Here is a 20936-nt window from a genome sequence, read left to right as displayed (position 1 = left end):
TCAAATAAATATTTGCTGAGGATAAAATTTAAATTGTAATTATAGATTTTTTTTACAATTTACCTTAATTCTTCACTTTTATTTCAATATTTTACTATTATTAAACATTTACTATTTATATACTAAAACATCTTAATTTTTAAAATAAAACTTAATTTAACTTTAAAAAAATCTCTAAATTTTAAATTTAAGCTAACCCAACCCTAAACCAACTCAAAAAACTCCCATCCAAACTTGATTTTTTTAAAATCAAACTTACTGCTCAAATTTATTTTTGACACTCCTAATTCTGGAGGACATATAGTTTGACATTAAAATTGTATCAAATTTCTGCAACTTTATTTTTTTATAATTCATACAATTTAAACAACATTCTCAAATTCTCTGAACAAAACGCTTTAATCCTACGAACAGTCATACCTTGAAACATCAAAAGGTTTCTTTCTGGTCTTAATAGAGCTACGTTCTGGAGCACTTCAGGATGCAGAATTTAGAAGATAAGTGCCCGATCCCTTTTGTATTTTGATTCCATAGCTATTTCTCGCAGGGTTCTTGAGCTTTCAGAAAAATTTCATCCAGAGCAAACAAATTTAAGTAAATAAATCAAAGACAGTAATAGTTCAGAAGACTGGGTTGTGGAAATCACAACTTCACACTGGAATATTATGTTAAAAGAATGTATATGGCAAAATGCAAAATGAAAATTACAAGTTGCATTATCTGAAAAAATTACCAGAAGAAACTAAAAGCTGCAGCAGCATGTGATTATAAAACTAGACACTCACTGATTTAAAAAAAATACTAGCCACTAGCTGGAGAAAATAGGAGGATTCAATGGTCGATTTCAAGACTATTAAATTTCAGAACAAGCAACAAATACCAAGACACGAAATAATACATGTTGTTAGATTGTGGAAGACAGAAAAAAATTGTTGTGATCAAATTTGGCATATTAGTAATCATCGATATATGATAATAGAACTTGCATAAAATTATATGCCAAGTCATTGCCATTGAACAAGATCAATTGAAGTGGCATGATTAATACTGCTCAATAAAATATGAATAGAAATAGATACATACAAAATTCAAGAAACATAGGCTGTCCAGAGATATTTAAAAGAGGGAGATGAAAACAAAAATGAATGCCATCTAGTGTACCCTCAATGAAATTGATTGCTTTCAAAGAGGGATAGCGAGAGGCAATGGTTTCTTTAGCTTATGCTATTGTTGTGCGCTGATGAGCCTGTTTCAGATCAACACTTGACCGTCCATAAGCACATTCCTTTTTAATTATCCAAAAAATTACGAACCATTAGAAACTTTTTTGGCATAAAAAACACGACCAAGAGATTAACAAAAAAAAATATTAAAAGTCAAAAATGATGAGTGACACTAGGAGGAAAAAGAAGAAAAAAAATGACGGACCAAAATCAACTTAGCAATGTTGCTAATAACCTATGGATATACGAGCTAAGCTTAGTCCATTTTAAATGACTACCACCAGTGCACTTTCAAAATGTATTGCTTTCTTGAAGGGCTAGCAAGTTGTTGTGGGGTTTATGAGTTAATGTGTGCCTATTTTGTATCAACATTTGATCATTCATGAGCAATTAAGCACACAACCATTTCCAAAAAAAATTATTTGGAGTCCATCAAAAAATGCATAAATATTTAATATAAAGTAAACAAAATGAAATAAATTGTTCAAAACATCTTAGTAAAAAAAATGGCAGGGACCAGAATTAACTTAGGTGCTCTTCCAAAAAGGCCTAGGATATGAGCAATGGTTAATTCATCTCACAGTTAGTCATTAAAATGGAATCAATCTCCTAAGCACCACAACAAGATTTAAACCCACCCTATCTGTACAAAATCCAGGAAAAAGTTACAATGATAAGATAAAGAACCAAGTAGCAAAAAAGTAACACTAAAATGAACACCACCAAGTGTATCTTCTTGAAATTGATTGCTTACAAGGAGGGATTATAAGTGGCAGATGGTTTCTTTAGCTTATGATATTGTGTTGTGCTGATGTGTCTGTTTCAGATCAGCACTTGACCTTCCATAAGCACAATCCTTTACTTTCTACTTCCCAATGAATAAGTATAGTATCTGGAGTATCCAAAAAACAAATACAAAGAACATTAACATGAACATAATGATTAAAAATGAAAAATATTAAATATGAACTACGAGTATCTTTGTGAGTAAAAAAATGGCAGAGATAAAAATTAACTTAAGCAATATTTCCCAATGACCAGGATTTCGGGTGGACTCCCTTAGAAATTGATTTGTTTCAAAAAGGGTTTTTGAGTGGCAAATAATTTCTTTAGTTAATGGTATTGTTACATTTTTTATGTGCTTGTTTAAGATTTCCCAAAATCCATCAATTTTTTTCTTAAAAGATAAAAGGTTACATAAACATCTATCAAAAATAAGAAAAACTAAGCTTCTCCAATCAACCAGGATCAGCTTAATTCTACTCACATTACAAAATTAAAAATTAAAAAAAAAAACAAGAGTCATAAACTGAAGTTAAAATGAATGCCACCAAGTGTAATCTCCTTGAAATTGATTGCTTTCAAGGAGGGATTGTGAGTGGCAATGGTTTCTTTTGCTTATGATTGTGTTATGTGCTGATGTGCAAGTTCGGATCAGCATCTGACCGTCCATAAGCGCATTGGCATTTAACACTAAGTCCTCAATTCAAAGACATTAAAGTAATCTTACAAAAGATCATAAACAAAAAATAAAATAAACCTAAGTATCCTAGCATCAAAAAGAAAAAAAAAAACTGCCTGGAATCAGATCAACCCATCAAGCTATATCTCTAGCAGAAGAATATACCGATCACACATCGAAATAATGTAAAATAATAATATCATAAAACCGCATCATGCCCTCCATGAAATACCCTCGAGACCAAGAAACAAGACGAGAATAACAGTAGAGAATAGCATTACCACCGTAATCTCAAAGCCGAAGATTTTTGCGGCCGCCGAAACTGCAGGTTGGTTTCTGCTTTTGAGCCAAGTGTATGGAGGACGAAGCAATGACTATTTATAGGGAAGGCGAGAGGAAGGAGATGACGGCTAAATTAGGGCAACAGAAGAACGGACACAGCAGACGTATACAGTGGACGTAATCCAACGGTCAAGATGAGTCCTTGCGTCTCACTTTGCCCCCTAAAGTTTACATTATTTAAAATGATCTAAGTTTGACACCCACCAAACAATCACTAATCTTTTCAAAACCTTTACAATTTCATCCTTAATATTCACATAAGCATTACATTTGACCAAGAGAAATATTGACAAGTATATGTAAAAAGGTTATATTTTAAAAATATTATCATTAGATATTTAAATTTAGAAGAAAAATAATATGAGAAAATTCAACAAAATAGAATACAACAACAACAGCCAAGAATAAACAAATGATATAAATTTAGAATAAACTTTAAGGCAATCAATTCATGTGAAAAATACATTTTACTTTAAATACAATAGATTAATAGTAAAGTTATTGAAAAGTTTGTTTTATAATCAAATATAAGAATCACTATTATTTCATATAAAAAAATATTCCACGAAATAAAGTCACCATGAAATAAAGTTTTCCTATTTTTATATATTTTTCTAAGTTCACCGTTTCAAAACAAGATCTTGCAGCAAAATCCATCAAGCTTCTCTCACAATCCCTGTACACAGACTTGACAGTTTATAATTCAGAAGAAGACTCATGGCTAGAACTGTCACTAAGTTCTCTTTATTTGTTGATTGACTTACAGTCAACCAAGACATTTCCACAAAACCACATTGTGTAACCAATAGATTACGTGTAGAAAGACAAAGGAAAGTTCACTTGTTCAGGTCGGCAAGCAAAGCAAATAAAGGTTTTCACCAAGGATTTCACTAAGCTTCCGAATGACTTTAGCTGACTGCATAAGAAAAGAAACAAAGGGATCACTGGCAAATAACTCTAAATAATAAACAATTTCCAAAATATGTAATCTGTTGCATGACTGAATATTTTCAACGAATACATATAAGAGTTTAGGCTTGAACCATTATAGCAGTTGAACCGAGCAGTATATAAACTTGTATCAGCAGATACAATCAGACTATAAATTATAAAATAGCTAGAACCAGTAATACTGCTCAAACTTATGTGTAGTGTTCATTAGTTAGATGACTACATACATGGTATGAGCGATGTGGGTTTGGCCTTTGATTATTTGCGATGCCCAATTACTTGAAGTCTCTGTTTAGTTACAAACATACATAATGGACATAAAAAATTTTAAAATAGCAAAGTGCAATACTTGAAAATGGTGAGTTTTGTTGATTGAACCTCAACCAGTAGTTTGCCTGCAGTCAATAAATAAACATAAATTAACGGTAAGAATTGGAAGCTGAAATATAAACTTTGCTAAAAGTTAACCAATCCTAAAAACATAGGCGTCAAGTTTACTATTTAAACTCAACAACCCATAGCATAATTTTACCATGTATACAAGCCCAACTTGTGCATAATAAACACTCTTGAGACAGTCAATCAACTAAAAGTATCATGTCGAACTATTGATTACCAAAAACAAGAGTCCCCACTCCCAAGACTCTCAAGCACAACAAATAGGGTGTAAATATCATCATCAACGACAACCATTTGTCCCAACATAGGATGTAATCAAGCATATAATAACAAAGCAGTTTACCTGTGGTGGAACAGGAGCAGAGGGAGATTGTCTATGAAATATTTGTTGCCTCATAACAGGGGCACTAGAGTAGATGGGAACATGTGGACCAACATTAGCCATTATTGCTGGATGTACTTGTGAAAACTGTGCCTGGAAAATATAGCCCAGATAGTTGAAATCAGATGTGACAGCAGACCCATATATGCCAAATATTTTGTACAATCTAATAAAAGAGAGAAAACCTTAGATCAATGAGAAACTAAAAAAAAAGGTCAGTTCATGGCATAATCAAGCTTTTTGGCACATCCTGAACTCCTATCCAAAAGTGGATACTTACAAGGTAAAAGGGTGAAAATCTAATTATAGTGTGAAACCATAAAGCTTAATTCTTGGTGATGATCATTTCCCAATATTAGTGGCCATAGTATATAAAAGAAATCGAGAAAGATATATATATATATATATACATTGAGGGATATCTCCTGTATCTAGTCGATTAATAAAGCTTCTTGAACTATGTTGATAAGGTACTCACTGTCATTATCAAGAATATTCTAGGAAGTGAAATCATGTTTTAGCAATGTCAGTGTCATACTAGATCAAAGTAAAAAAGGAAAAAAGTTAACAGTTAATTAAAGTTAAAAAAGGATTATTTCAACTGAATGGAAAACAAAAACAAAAACTTGATTCTTTAGAAGCAGTTTCTGCCTTATTTATTCAACTCCCCACACATGTACAAAATCAATTACATTTTAAGCAACCAAGAATTTCAGGACAACATTCTGAATTCAAGAATTAGTGAACATATTGCCTCTTAATATAAAGGTTTTTAATTCAGGTTCCTAACAACTGAGCTAAGCATGAAGTGCTTCATGTGAAACTTTGATGGATTGATAAAAGAAAAAGATTCAAATTGAATACCTGGAACCTAGCTTTTCTTTCTTCTTTACTTTGTGCAAGTGCTACATAAAGTGGCTTCCCACCAATCATTTTTCCATTCATCTCTGCCAACTACCAAAATACAGAAAGAAGATTCAGTTTACTATTTTCAAAATACAAAAAAAAAAGTGAGAACTTACAGCTCTAGCTGTTTCATTAGGAGTTGAGAAAGAAACGAATCCAGAGACTTTTATTCACACCGTTTGGTTCCCGCATAACCTCTGACTCAGTTGCATATAGACCATATCAAATAGAAAAGTAGTATAATATAATAAACAGGTTGAGCAAAAAATGGAAGTGTAGAAAAAGTACCTTACAAGAAGTTATTGTCCCAAACCCAAAAAATAATTGTCTCAGCTTATCATCTCCAATACTGTCATCTAAGTTCTTCGAATATAGGTTAAACCCTTGGTACTTATCAAATGTTTCCCTGGCACTTTGGACAAATTTTTCCCCCAATTCTAATTCCCTTTCAGATTTTTTTCAGAGCCTTTGCAACGTACCACTCCTTGTCATCAAATTTCTGCCCATTGAGTTCTTGAACTGCTTGGGCAACATCATCTGGATTCTCAAAATTGACAAATCCAAAGCACTTTGATTTTCCATCCTCCTCGGTCATAACAACTGCACTAGTGATTTTCCCATATTTTCCAAAAAATATTTCCTAGGTCCTCCTTTGTAGTGGATTCTGAAAGGTTTTTTGACAAAGTCATTACAAAATTTTGTCTTCTCTGCAGGGTTTTCCCTTTCTTGCTTGCAAATGAAAGGTTCGACATAAACTGGTTTATCATTCACAAACAAGCCATTTAGCCGGTTGATGGCATTTTGTGAAGCCCCTTGACTGGCCAAATGCATCTGTAGCTATCTTGAGCGATAAAATATTACCAAAAGAACAGAAGATCTCATGTAGTCCTTTATTGCCTGTTGTTTTATCTAGACTCTGAAGAAAAGAAGTAAACAAATTAAAGAAGCTTAAGAAGGTTGCCAAACCCAAGAAAAATTGAGTGCAACAAAAAATGTTCAATACCTTGATAAAAATATTTGCAGCCCCACTTTGACAAATGCTAGGATCACGAACAAATGACAACATAAAAGTCAGATCCATGATCTAACATGAAGATAATTATTGATGAATATGCAGAAAGTTATTCAACAAGGATATTGGAGCATAATATAAGCACTAAAAATACATCTTAAACAAAATGGCACTATGTGGAGATAGCCCATTGTTTTACAAATAGAAGGAAAATTGGTCCTAGTGTTCCAGAGATTATTCTTGATCCAAGGTCTACCAAACACAAACTCCAGTGAGATTCTCATGTTAATTTTGGGAACCAAACAGTGAGAGATTAAGACAGAAAAAGAACATTCCAAAAAAGTTTTTTTTTCCATTTTCCATTAAGGAAAATACGCTTTGCAGTGCTAAAGAAGTATTTTACCTTCTTGCAGCATGGTCGCCTAAGACAACTTTGGCAATCATGCCATGTGGAATCAAAGATGATAAAGGACATGTGCAGGCATAATGAAAGGCACAGAGGAGGCAAGCAGAAGGCAAAAGAAGAAAAATAATCATAAAGTAGACTAAAAAATATGTAAGAACTGAAAGTAGTTCTTTCTAACCCATGTAATGGGCTGCCAAGGCCACCTATTAGATGGCTAAAGCAATGCGTAAGAGTGACCAGAGCAAGAACAAGAAAACCAAGACAAATCTAACTCTTTTCCATTGAAAGAGGCTTATGTCAAACAATAGAAGCATATAATATGAGAAGTACACTAAATCAATTGATCAAACTTATCTTGAGAGATATTATAAAACCAAAAAAGTAGGTTAGGTAATCAAATTCACATGTGATAAATGAAACTGCAATGTGGATATTCTCAATTTCCAATCAATTACACATAATATAGACACAACTACAATATGGGCAAAAAAACTCATAATCGCTCTGGACAAATGATGATGATTCCTATCAGTGTTTCATGCAAAAAGAAATCCTTCCACACAATCGATGATTCTTTATTTTCCTTGTAAATATTCGGTATGAATTAACAAAATTAAGACATAAGTCAATTGAATGTGCTGATACACAACATTGAATCCAAAGCCAGCAACTTAAGGTATAAAGGCACTGCAGGTAAATGATTCAACAGCCAAAATGGTATCAACATAGTAATCTTTATCCTCCATTACCTGACAACAATTGTTATGCTTGTTACAATGAAACTTAATACCATATCATCCAAGGCTAGAACTCTCAGTTAGGTAATTGAGGTTTTACTAACTGCATATATTAGCATGTTCTTTTATGATTAAAGTTTCTGACTAAGCAAACAGAATAAAATGAATATCCAACAAATGTTCGATGAGCTTTTAGTAGAAATCAAAAGGAGCACAACAGTGCATCCACTTGAACAAAATTACAAGGAAAAGCTCATTATTACAAAAAAAAAAAATGCTCCTTTCTATAATATCTGCAACCAGTTGCCGCTATCAATCAGTTTCTACTCACTCTGTAATCAAAAGGAGCATAGAAGTCTATCATAGGGAAAATGCTCATTATTACAAAAAAAAAAAATCTTTATCTAGTGGGGAAAAAACCAAATTGGTGGTAGCATGGAGAATCCTGCAAACTGATCAGTATCGAGCAACCATTTGATGCTACCCGTCTCCATACTGTAGACTCCGACATCGGGAATGTCCGTGTTAAGTCTATCATACTCCAGTTGGCTATCAATATAGTCTTTGACGGGGTCACTAAAATATATTGAATTCTTTTTCAAAATGGGAAACTCCCTGGTAGAGTAGAGTCCCGACTGATTTATTCCTAAAAATAAAGCCTGATTGTCTATATCTTCCACTTCTTGGCATGTAGTTGTCTTGTAATTCCACTCAGGAGATATGCGACCAAGATCTACTATATTTGTCATTTTAAAAATTTTAAATTGCTGGGTTCTTTCTTGATGGATCTGGTCGGAGTGTGGAACCATCTTCCGCGCCACTAACAAGATCTCGCCTGAGCATTCCACCAACTGCAACTGCCATTGCCAAAGCTATAACTGTGGCCCAAAATCAAGTAGGATGATATCGGTCACCTTTTGTTGGGTTTCAATCAAAGTCCCACATTGAAAATATTTGGTAAAGATCATGGGGTTAAAAGGATGCAAGATATCTCCATTGGCATGAGGCCTTTTGGGTAGAGCCCAAGAGCAAAGCCATGAGGATCTAGGCCCAAAGTGGATAATATCATGCCATTGTGGAGATATGTGGACATCCTTTGGGCGCAACAAATGGTATCAGAGCCATGATACGAACCAGATGCCATGTGGGGCGGCCTTGAACGAAGTTGAGGGTGGGCTCGGAGTAGGTCAGGGTGATCGGATGTTCGTGGGAGGCCTGGAGCAGGCCAGGGTGATTGGATACTTGTGCGGAAGCAAGTAGATCGGGGTGACGAGATGCTTGCAGGGAGGCTCGAAGCAGGTCAGGGTGACCAGATACTCGCAGGGAAGCCTGGAGCAGGTCAGGGTGACTAGGGCTGTAAACGAGCCGAGCCGAGTCGAGCTTTGGGATGTTCAAGCTTGTTTGATAAGATAACCGAGCCGAACCGAGCTTAAAATGAACCAAGCTTTTGAAATGAGTGTTCAAGCTTGGTTTGGTTTATTTTTTATGAGCTTGAGCTTGTTTGAAGCTTGGCTTGAGCTTGGTTCATTTAGATGTTATCAAGCTCTCAATTCAAGTTTGGCTTGAGCTTGGTTCGAGCTTGGCTCGAGCTTGGTTCGTTTAGATGTTATCAAGCTCTCAATTCAAGCTTGTTTGATTGTTTGAAACTTTTAATTGTTTGATTGGTTATTAAGATTGATAATTTAAATTTATTTATTTATTTTATTTTATTTTATTGTTTATTTAGGATATTGAAAAGAGTTTTATTTATAAATATGGTTCGTGAACATTGTTCATGAACATTGTTCACGAACGTTTTTCACGAACGTTAACGAGCTGTTCAAGTTTGTTTGTTTAATTAATCTTATGTATATTGAACGAACATAAACAAGCTCTTACCAAGCCGAACACCAAGCTTGTTCATGAACGTTTGGTTCATTTACAGCCCTAAGGGTGACCGGGTACTTGCGGTGAGACTAGTAGGTCAGGGTGACCGGATGCTCGCAGGTAGGCCCGGAGTAGGTCAAGGTGACTGAGCACGGATGCTGGCGGGGAGGCCCGGAGCAGGTCAAGGTGACCGAATACTTGCAAGGGCAAGTAGGTCAGGGTGACCGGATGCTCACGGGGAGGCCCGAAGCAGGTCAGGATGACCGAGTACTTGCGGGGGGGGGAGGCCTGGAGCAGGTCAGGGTGACCGGGTACTTGCGGTGAGGCGAGTAGGTCAGGGTGGTCGGATGCTCGTAGGTAGGCCTGAAGTAGGTCAAAGTGACCGGGTGCGGATGCTTGCGGGGAGGCCCAAAGCAGGTCAGGATGACCGGATGCTCGCGGGGAGGCCCGGAGTATGAGAGTAATTGTGGTCCTTCGTTTGAGAGGAGGATTGTTGGGTTTCAATCAAAGTCCCACATTGGAAATATTTGGTAAAGATCATGGGGTTAAAAGGATGCAAGATATCTCCATTGGCATGAGGCCTTTTGTGTAGAGCCCAAGAGCAAAGTCATGAGGGCCTAGGTCCAAAGTGGACAATATCATGTCATTGTGGAGATATGTGGACATCCTTTGGGCGCAACACCTTTGGAGGGAACATGAAGTCGCATACAATACAATAACGCTTCATTGTGCGAATTTGATGGAGATAAGAAAATGAACTCACTAAAATAGCGGATCCATCGGATGAAGATCCGATCACTTTGTGGCCGACGATAGTCGGACAGCAAAGCTCGGCAAAGGGGTCTTGGGGGAAGTCAACCACGAAGAGGCGATGTGTGTATCCTTCGGAAGAAGTACGGGATAGCAGAAGAAAAGCAGGCGACCCAAATTCTTCGCTGCGTACATGTTTGCTCCAATCCATGCATACGGTTCCTAATCTGACGCAGTTGAACCGATTCAAGTGATTGAAGAGGAAATCGAGGAGATGATCTGGTAGATTTGGCCAGTCTACGGATAGGGATTCGGATTGGCAGATTTCACGGAGGAGCAACCAGAATGAGAGTGACCTAAGTTCCGGGTTCGGTCCCGCCATGGATGTGATGAAGTTATGTGTGATAGGGTTAGCTAAGCTCAAGTTCTACTCTCTTTTATCTGTATTAATTTACTCGATTTAGATAGATTAACGATGTAGCTTGAAAAAGAAATTTGTAAAATCTAAGGTGGGTTGCGGGTTTGGCGGGCCAACCCGCAGACCCATCAAAAATTTTTAAAAAAATTAAAAAATATTTCACATCTTCAACATTTTACTTCGAAAAAGTTTTCTACAATTAAATATATACATAAACATGTATTTTAAATATAAATGAATACAAACGAGTACTTATGTTGGATGAAAAATACTATTTTTATTTCAAAATTATAACAAAGAAAGATAATAAATTGACCTAAAACTTATCTTACATGTGTTTTTCAACCCGCGGTGACGGCTCAATGTAGCTTGCAAAAGAAGTTTTGTAAAAAATAGAAAAAAAAAAGACATAAAGTATGTTGTAAAAATTATTTATACGAGTAAATTAGAAAAAATAAATATATCTTTGAATTTATAATGAATATGTTTGAGGACACGACTTATTTTGCATCTAGTTTGACCTAACCGCACTGTCGATCGCGGTGATTCACCTAGCTTAGTTGGTCAAATGTGGGACCCACAACTATCCTTAGCGTGGGAAACTTGACTTACAATTAAAAGAAATGAGAGCGAATTAATGAACTCTTTTTTGCGAAAGTCTTTCTTGGTTCTTTGTTCCTCATCATCCTAAAAAAGTAATATTAGTTCTCGAACATAATCAATATTATTTCTCAAGCATAATATACAAATCTCCATTATAGAATATTTCTCGAACATAATATAGTCTTTTTTTAGTTCTTTGTTCCTCATCACCATAAACGAGTAAATTTTTTAATTATTTTTTCTCATAATTTATCTATTCCATCTCACCCCTCCATTTAATATATATTAATAAAAAAATAGAGTATTAGAAATAAATTGTAATTTTAAATTACAAGGCAAAACAATAAATTACCTATTTTAACTTGATTGGGAAGTATCAAAGTACACCTTCATCGTTCACTTACATTATATGTGAAAATGAGAAAGAGGATAGAGTTGTAATTGAATAATGGAGTTGTACTTTCCAATTAGGGGCGGAGTCAGAAATTGATAAGAAAAGTGACTAAAAATTTTAACTATTATTACTATAACAATAACTAAGTTGTATTCTAATAAGTGAGGTCGATTTTATAGATCCTTCTATATCTTTGGATTCTATCCCTTACTATATCATCATCCATACTTAAATAAATTTTATCTTATTTTATTATTGCTAATCAAATCTTTTTTTTGTTTTCCTCTTCCTCGTTTGATGTGTGTATTTGTCATAGTTTCACATCGTCTAACCGAAACATTTATTGGTCGTCTAAGTACATGTTCGTATCATCTTAAACTTATCTTTCAGATTTTCTTGTAATAAATACAACTCCCTAAATAAAAAATATATTAACTAATATATATATATACACACGCACACGTGGTGTCGCGATTTCCTTTTCCCTTCGTAGCGCTGCTCGGATGTCGCTTGTCAAAGCTCCACAGCTAAGCTAGGGCAGAGGAAGCGATTCCTGTGCGCTCGTCATCCTCTCCCCCTCACTATCCTCTTCCCTCACCACAACATATCAAGCCCTGCTCCTGACCCTACGCTTTAAGGTCCTGCGTAGGGCCTGAAATATCAAGCTCTGCTCCTAGTCTTGCCCAAAGCTTGATATTTTCTGGCCCTACTTCTGCCTATGCAAGAATTGAAATATCAAACCCTGCGTAGGGTAATCTAAAGATAATATTTACATTAGACAATCTAAAGTAATTGACTACTGAGAGGAAAATTCTATGAATTAGAAAATAAATATTGAAGATCAAATGTGTTGATTGTCACTCGTTCAACCATAACAATTGGTAATTAAATACTTCTCCAACAAGACTAGGCAAACTGGTTATAGACCCTCAAAAGATTTGAGTATGTTAATCATGCAAATGACTTTTCTAGCTATATCAAATTTTTTGAATGATTTGACTTTGTTGCTCTAGATATCAACACGAAGTAAAGGTAATTAGAGATACCTTTACATGCTTAATTAATTTGTAAGTTAATATTTAAATGATCAAATCAAATGCCTAGGTTTTTTTTTCCCCTATTTACTTTCGATTCTTGTTATTTCATGGTGGCAGGATTTAAAATGCTAGATTCGAGTTGTCTCAAAGTTCAAAACCATGCAAAACACTCACATAGTAAGCTTTCATAATTCATATTATCTTAAATGTTTGTTTTTTTTGCTGCAAATTGATTTGCAAACAAACCTGTGGTAGGATTTTTACATATTGATCCTGTCGGGAGTATGAGAATATAGAATTACCAGTGACGTGGCTGAAATGATGATCGTATCTCCATGACCTGAAGTGAAGAGGGGTGATGATGAACTATTTTCTATGTTGACCAAATCGTCAGGAGACCTCTGGTCAATGTTACTTGTAGCCAGTGACCGGGTTATCCCGGTCCCTGATACCTTAATGCTTGAGGCATGTCCCAAAAATATATAAGCAGCCAAATAATAGTAGAGCAATAACATGAATAAAGAATAAGTACAGTGGCGTACCCTGGCCACGAGGGGTATCCTCTGGTAGACCGGTGAATTGATTGTAACGCTCGACCCGCAGGAGCAAACGGAGATGATAAGCTATCTCATGTTAGCCTCCTCTGATATAAAAATATAATGACGAATATAAATGTCATATATGATAAGGGAAACAGTAGCCTCCCTGTACCTTGGCCCACAGGGGTGGGACTGTATATAGTCTGAAGGGGTCGGACTGAATGGAGAATTGAGTCGACGCGAAGCCCGGGGAAATGCAGGGCCAAAGGCCACGTGGAGCCAATGAGCTGGAATATATCAACGGCTCAAAGGCCGGAACCACATCGGCTTATCGGTCGGACACCACATCGACTTGAAGGCCGAAGCAGATAAACAACACGGAGCGGGAACAGGCGATACAAAGCCAAAGTGAACCAAGTGATATAGTGTCAAAATGGAATGGGGACCATGGACAAGTCTAAGAACCCAAGCGACTGTTGCCCGGAGGGCGACGGTTGTGGAGGAGGTGGAGGTGGCGGCCTCTGGAGGCGACATCCGTTGGAGGAGGCAGCCGTCGGAGGAGGCGGTTGCTGTGGAGGGGGTGGAGGCTACGGTCGTTGGAGATGGCATCCACCGGAGGAGGCAACCCTAGAGAGGGCCCTGGGTGGCCGACAGAAGCTACTGGAGGTGCACCGGAGGAGGCGGCGCATGGGCTGCATGGTTCGATCGACGACGAAGGTGACGCGAGGGGTAGACGGTGAAGGAGGCGAGGCGGGGAGTGGCGTTTGGCCGCTAAATGCGATGGCTGCCGCTAGGGAGAGAGGAAGAGAGGAGGGACGGTCTGGACACGGAGGCAGTAGGCATCGACTGCGGACAACGTTGAAGGTGACGCTCGTGAGAGTGAGGCAATCTTCAGCGTGAGGCGACAGCACTGGAAAAACGCGAAAAAAAGAAAGAGAGAGAGAGAGAGAGAGAGGCATATGAGGTTTCCGGAGAGGTAGTGACGGAGCCTCCGGCAAGGTGGCGGCAAGAGCCTCCGGTGAGGTGGCACCGAGCGGGGCAGCGACATGCATGCCTCGTGGCTGCAAAGGTGACCGCACTGGAAAAATGCGAAGAAAAGAGAGAGAGAATGAGAGAGGCGTATGAGGGTTTCGAAGAGGTGGCGGCGAGAGCCTTCGGCGAGGTGGCACCGAGCAGGGGCAGCGACATGCATGCCTCGTGGTTGCGGCGACGGTGAAAAATACGAAGGCCCCCCTCCTTCGTGACAGCAGAAGCCAAAACGCCCAAAAAGACCCCTTCCCTCTGCGGCAGCCTCCCCCTTAAAACCTCCTTTGGCGGAGAGCAAAACCAAAACCAACACCTGCTCTAGCGGAGAGCAAAACCAAAATGAAAAACCTCTCCATAATGAAAGAAGAAGAATAGGAAGAGAGGAAGAAATAATATAAGAGCAATAAAATCTATTATTCATTGATATTTGTCATAAGGACAATACAATATATAATGTTCAAAAAGTACTTGGTCAATTGACCAATTAATAAATAACATAATTATTTTAAGAATAATTCAGAGAATTATTCTAATAATTATAACAGAATTATTAGAATAATCTAAATACTAATATGATTTGATTTGGTAATTTGATCTGATTAATTTTGATAATTCTGTTTTATCTCTTTTCCCCCCCCCCCCCCCCCCGGCGACAAACTCAACGGGAGATCTCTGACGTTGAGTTTGCTTGCTAACTTATTGAAACATTGCCTGGATAATGGCTTAGTAAAGATATCAGTGATTTGATCTTCAGCATAAATATAAGAGACGGATAACTGCTGAGTTGTCACACGTTCACGAACAAAATGAAAATCAATTTTCACATGTTTTGTACGAGCATGAAAGATTGGATTTGCCATGATATATGTTGCTCCAATATTGTCGCACCAAATTTTTGGTGCAATATTTGATGCAAGATGAAATTCAGAGAGAAGTGATTGAAGCCAAATAATTTCTGACGTTGTATTTGCTATAGCTTTATATTCTGCCTAAGTGCTTGAACGAGATACCGTAAGTTGCTTTTTCGAATTCCATGAGATAAGATTTCGTCCAAGAAATATTGCATATCCACTAGCAGAGTGTCTATTTTCAGAAGAACTTGCCCAATCCACATCACTATATGCATGTAAATTTCAAGACGATTGGCGATATAAAAGAAGACCATGTAGAATAGTACCTTTGAGCGAAGAATTATTTTTACATTATCCCAATTTTGTTTAGTTGGAGCATGCATAAATTGACAAGCACGATATACCGCAAAAGTAATATCAGGTTGTGTGATAGTAACATATTGTAAGACCCTAACAATACTTCGATAAATCTGTGGATCAGGTAGAGCAGGAGAGGATGAAGTTGGAGAGTTGTTTATAGCAATTGGTGTAGAAATCAGACGTGCTCCGTCCATTTTGGCTCTTTGAAGAAGTTCAGTAATGTATTTACTCTGAGAGAGAAGATAGTCATTCTCATGTGGAATAAGCTCAATACCAAGAAAAAAATAAGCAATACCCAAATCTTGAGTAGGAAATTCTTGATTAAGAAGACTTAATAAAGTTATGATACCCTTGTGATCATTGTCGATTATCAGAATGGCGTTCACATAAATAAGAAAAAAATATCATATATCCATCATTATATTTATGAAATAGAGACGAGTCAGTCTTTGATCCAGAAATCCTTGAGCTTGTAACCAATTAGATAGTCGATGAAACCATGCACGAGGAGCTTATCGAAGACCATATAAGGATTTTTTAAGATGACAAATATGAGATGGAAATTGTGGATGAATGAACCCAGGTGGTTGCTCCATAAATACAGTTTCCTCAAGATAACCATGGATAAATGCATTTGAAATGTCCAATTGTCGTACAAGCCAATTAGAACTAACAACTATTGATAATAATAGTTTGACAGATGTAATTTTGATGACTGGGCTAAAAGTGTCATTAAAGTCAATACCTGGTTGTTGACTAAATCCTTTGGCTATAAGTCGAGCTTTGTGTCGTTCAAGAGAACCATCAGCTCGATGCTTAAAACGGAATACTCATTTAGAGCCCACAACATTCATTGAGGGAGTGCACGGAACTAGACTCTATGTTCCATTACGAAGAAGTGTATCAAATTCTGTAGTCATTACACTACGCTAGTTTAGATCCTTATGTATTCGTGTAAAATAAGTTGGTTCAATAGATTTTGAAGAGACCACTAGAGCTCGTGGAAGGGGATATCGAGTTGCATTTGGTAGACAACACTCATAAATGTCACTAACGGGAAGCATGCGACGAGGAGCATTATCATTTGAATCACTTATTGATGACGACGAGGAAGTAGGCTGACATGGTGATGTAGATGATGGACTTGCATTATCCGAGGAACCAAAACTAGAGAGCATATTATCTTCGATCGGCGAGGCTTCCAAGATTGGAGTAGCAACCTGAGGTGATTTTGATGGTATATGAGAGTTATTAGAGAACTCCGGAGCAGAACCTAGGATGTCATCACTTTTGATAATATTAGGTGGCTTTAAGAAGGTGCCACTTGTATCTAGAGGAGAGATTGAAGAAGCTACCGAAAAAGGGAATAGAGACTCATCAAAAGTAACATGTCGTGAAATATAAATTCGTCCTGTTAGTATATGTAAGCAACGATAACTATGATGCAAGTTGCTATAACCAAGAAAAACACATTGTAGTGAATGAGAGTCAAGTTTGTGCTTAGAATAGGGGCGTAACCATGGATAATATGTGTAAACAAAAATTCGAAGGAAAATGTAATCAGGGGTTTGATTATAAAGTTTTTCAAAAGGACATTTATAATTAAGCAATGGAGTAGGGAGTGAATTTATGATATATACTACAGTGTTAACAGCTTCATCCCAAAATTTGCGCGGAACCGATGCATGATTAAGAAGAGCTAAGGCAGTTTCAACTATATGTCTATGTTTTCTCTCAGCAGAGCCATTTTGTTCTGGAGTGTGAGGACAAGAAACTCGATGAACAATTCCACAAGAGACAAGATGACGATGGTGTTGGAGTGTATACTGAAAGCCTAAGCTTTTGTAAACATTTATGTTAAATAAAGAATCACATTTGGTCAATTTATCTACATTTGTTTGTAGTTGTTCAATTAATTTATATTGTAGATAACATAGTATGTGGTGTCACATATAGAAGATGATGTTATCAGTACCTTATAAATTATAAACAGTAGCTCACGATCAAAATGGAAAGGAGCAAACCATTGGAAGGTCGTAGTGTAATTAGGAATTAGTTTATCTTGACTATATAATTACACTAGTACACTTAGAGTGTATTGAGTAGGACCATTTGAGGTTGTTTCTTTTATACTGACTTTATAAAGGAACAAATACCTCAGTTATTATGGAAGTGTGTGCTCTTAATCCTAATATAATAACAAGCACATATTTTTGATATTTATTTCTTTAATTTATCAATGGGTGAGATTTAGTTCGATGAATCAATAAACCCGATAAGTTGGGAAATGATATCACTTATAGTGTGTGTTGTTGATTATAGAAGGAGACTGTGTCCTAGAGATACTAGGTTGATAATGTCCCCAAGAGGAGCTCATAAGGATTGTCATGTTAAACCCTGCAGGTGGACTTAGTCCGACATGACGATAAGGTTGAGTGGTACTACTCTTGGACTAAGATATTAATTAAATGAGTTGTCAGTAACTCACTTAATTAGTGGACATTCGATATCTTAAACACAGGGAGACTAACACACTCATAATAAGAAGGAGCCCAAAAATGTAATTTGGGATTGGTGCGGTAGTTCAATAATAGTTCTCTAGTGGAATGAATTATTATTGATAAAATTAAGTTGTGTGTTCGGGGCGAACACGGGATGCTTAATTTTATCGGAAGACCAAAACCAATTCCTCCTCTCGGTCCCTATCGTAGCCTCTTATTTATAGAGTACTATACCCACCTATACCCACCTAAAGTGGGCCGGCCAAGCTAGCTTGGAATCAAGCTAGGGCCGGCCTAAGCATGGTTTAGGGTGGCCGGCCCTAGCTTGAACCCAAGCTAGAGAGGGCCGGCCATAATTAAATTAAAAAGGATTTTTAATTTTAATTTTTATTATGTGGAAGATATAATTTATTAAAGAAAATTAAAATTAAAATATCTCTCTTAAAATGATCTACAAAAGATTAAAGAAAGAGATTAGATCTCTTTCCTTATTTGTAGATTGGAAAGATATTTTATTTTTTCTCTTTAAAAATTATTCACATGTTGAAAAATTAAAATTATAGAAATTTCTTTTTATCAACCATGAAGGGATTATAAAGGGAAATTTTATTTTTTAAAATTTCCAAAGACAAATAAGGAAGTTTTAATTGTTGATTGAAACTCTCCTAATTTTTCTATTTGAGGTGGCCGACCATGATTAGTTGATTAAGAAATTTTATTAAATTTTTCTTAATTAATTATTGTCAAAGAAAGTTAAGGAAATTTTATTATAAATAAATTTCCTTATTTGCCAAAGCCAAGGAATATAAAAGAAGGGGTAGGGGTGCCTTCATGGAAAACAACTTCTATTGTTCTCTCCCTCTTTTCCTTGGTGTTGTGGCCGGCCATCTTCTCTTTCTTTCTTCCTCTTTGTGGTGGCCGAATTCTTCATCTCCCTTGGAGCTCTTGTGGTGGCCGGATACTACTTGGAGAAGAAGAAGAAGAAGAAAGAGAGAAAGCTTGCATCCCTTGGAGCTTGGTTGGTGATTTGTTCTTCATCCTTGGTAAAGCTTCCTTGTTGTGGCCGAACCTAGCTAGGAGGAGAAGAAGGTGGTTGGTGGTTTCTCATCTCGGAAGATCGTTGCCCACACAACGTCCGAGGTTAGAAGAGGAATACGGTAGAAGATCAAGATGTCTTTCTAGAAGGTATAACTAGTAATTTTTCCTTTCCGCATCATACTAGTTATTTATGGAAATAATACCAAATACAAGAGGCTTACGATTCTAGTATTTCGGATATGTTTTTCGATGTTGTGTTCTTTTGTTTTATTTTTCCTTGTGATTTGATTGTTCTTTTCGGTTAACCTAAAGTTATTTTAGGAAATTAAATATTAGCTTTCCATAAAAGGTTTTGTCTAGTCGGTGGTGGTTGCTCCCATATCCAAGAAGGTCGTGTGCCTCGCCACGTCAGTACTGGGAACCAATTATGGAAATTAATATTTAATGGAATTAATAACTTAAGGTGATTTGGGTCGAACGTGTTAAGTTCGGCAGGAGACCCAAGTCAAAACCTAAAAGAACAAATAGATTAAGTTTTGGATCAAACATGTTAAGTTCCGCAGGCGATCCAAAATTTAATTTAAAAGAACACATGGTAGCTAGGAAAAGGTTCAGACCTTTGTACAAAATTTTTGTACAGTGGAACCTCTAGGTTTTCCGAGTAGCAACCAACAGATGGAGAGCTTGATATTCGCCTCCCCAATCAGAGTGAAATGAGAATATTTTACAATTAAAATATTGTTCAACTTGAATTTGGAAATTACAGAATATATCAAGTAAATCAGATTTCCTTCTCATAGGATGAAGCCAAGTATATTTACTAAAATGATTAATGAAGGTAGCATAATATTGGAAACCTTGATTAGACAAAATAGGTGCAGGACCCCAAATATTAGAATAAATTATTTCAAGTGGAAAATTAAAAACATGATCAGACGTAGAGAAAGGTAACTTATGACTTTTAGATTCCATGTAGGCCCTACATGAATGAGATGGAGAGGAGGTAATAGAAGTAGGTAAACCATACCTATTGATATTGACCGAACAATACAAAGGGAAGGATGACCAAGTCGAGCATGCCAAGCTGGTTTATTTGTGTGTTCACAAACAGAAGCTTTGATTGAAGAACTTTGAAGACAGTAGAGGTCATTTTTTATTCTCCCAAAAAACACAATAGTATTTGTTCCTTTATCCTGTATAAGATAATGATTATGATGAAACTCAAAAATGTCATTGTTATCAAGACAAAACTGACATGTAGAAAGTAAATTTTTAGTGATACATAGAACATGAAAGACATTGCGCATGTGAAAAGTTCGATTAGATAAATGAACATATGTGTTTCCAAGATTAGCAATTTGTAAATCTGAATCATCGTCTACTTGAACCGTATCTGAGCCATAATATGACATTACGCCTCTAAGGATATTATAATCTGATGTGACATGATGAGTTGCTCCAGTGTCAATATATCAATCAGTAGATGAAAACTTTGGAGTTTTACCATAAGTAGGCAAAGACGAAAGGACTTTAGAATATACTTGTGAAATAGATGGTTGTATTGAAGCTGTAGGACCACCAATAAAATTTGAGTCAAATGGACTAGGATATTGAATACCGAAATGTCCAATTTTGAGACAAATTTGACATTTTACCCGAGACCAATCAAGTCTTTTAGGGTATATATTTCCAGTATGACCAACGATGTGACAAATCTGACATCGGTCTGAACT

General features: G+C 36.6%; 1 long non-coding RNA gene and 1 pseudogene across 1 annotated transcript; both read right to left on the bottom strand.

Annotated features, from left to right (window-relative positions):
- Positions 1-247: 247 nt before the first annotated feature.
- On the bottom strand, positions 248-3088 carry LOC122038943. Its single transcript, XR_006127970.1, has 3 exons — positions 2967-3088; positions 1978-2115; positions 248-557 (listed from the first exon to the last, which is right to left on the bottom strand). It is a non-coding gene; the product is annotated as an uncharacterized LOC122038943 (long non-coding RNA).
- A 783-nt stretch (positions 3089-3871) lies between these two features.
- Positions 3872-6518, bottom strand: LOC122008894 (annotated as a pseudogene).
- Between the last annotated feature and the right edge of the window lie 14418 nt (positions 6519-20936).

This window comes from Zingiber officinale, chromosome 1A, assembly GCF_018446385.1.
Source record: "Zingiber officinale cultivar Zhangliang chromosome 1A, Zo_v1.1, whole genome shotgun sequence".
NCBI lineage: Eukaryota > Viridiplantae > Streptophyta > Magnoliopsida > Zingiberales > Zingiberaceae > Zingiber > Zingiber officinale.
Note: the sequence above shows the minus strand (reverse complement) of the source record. Positions and strands in the feature narration are given on the sequence as shown.